Source organism: Pteropus vampyrus, unplaced genomic scaffold (assembly GCF_000151845.1).
Source record: "Pteropus vampyrus isolate Shadow unplaced genomic scaffold, Pvam_2.0 Scaffold275, whole genome shotgun sequence".
NCBI lineage: Eukaryota > Metazoa > Chordata > Mammalia > Chiroptera > Pteropodidae > Pteropus > Pteropus vampyrus.
In genome coordinates, this window is record NW_011889056.1 from 347,933 (window position 1) to 348,645 (window position 713).

A 713-nucleotide genomic window follows, 5' to 3' on the forward strand; every position below is an offset into this window, starting at 1 on the left:
TTAAAAGAACTACAAGGATAAACCGAGCAAAACAATCGGGCCTCTATTGGGACATTACGTGAGGAAGGCTTAGGTCCCTTTGTGGTGGGGAAACTACCAAACTCTTCATGGGGCCTGGTGAGGAAATCTGGAGATGAGGTTTTAATACTTATCAAGAGAGGACGGTATTGAAAAATAGTGAAAAACGCTGAGCCAAAATCTGATCCTGTCACCTTGCCGTCTATAACCCTCAGTGGCTCCCCAGTGCCCTCTTGAGAAAGTTCACTTTCCAAGCTGATCTCTAGTCACGTCTCACAATCAGCCTCATTCAACCAAACCGCGTTGTTTGTCATTTCCCAAACACTCCATCTGCGAAGACAAGGGGTTGGGCAGAGAACATGGCTGCCACACGCCCACCAAGTGGCCAGAAGCAAGGAACTCAGCCTGGAGTGGAGCCAGGGGGCGTGGCTTGGCCCCTTCATCTCCGGAATGGTCTGCTTCTCTCCTGAGTTCCGGAGCAGTGCAGGGGGGCATCCTCTACTCCCTCACACCCTGCCCCCCATTCAGCCCAGCATGACCCGTCTCCACGTTCCCAGTCCCCCTGTCACCAGCCCTGGCCCGCTTCCCATCCATCCCACACTGAACTCCACAGGGGTCTTTTCTAGGGCTCAGCTACTACCACACCCCACCTCGGCGACAGTGGAAAGACCTCTCAGGTCCTCGCTTCACAGGAA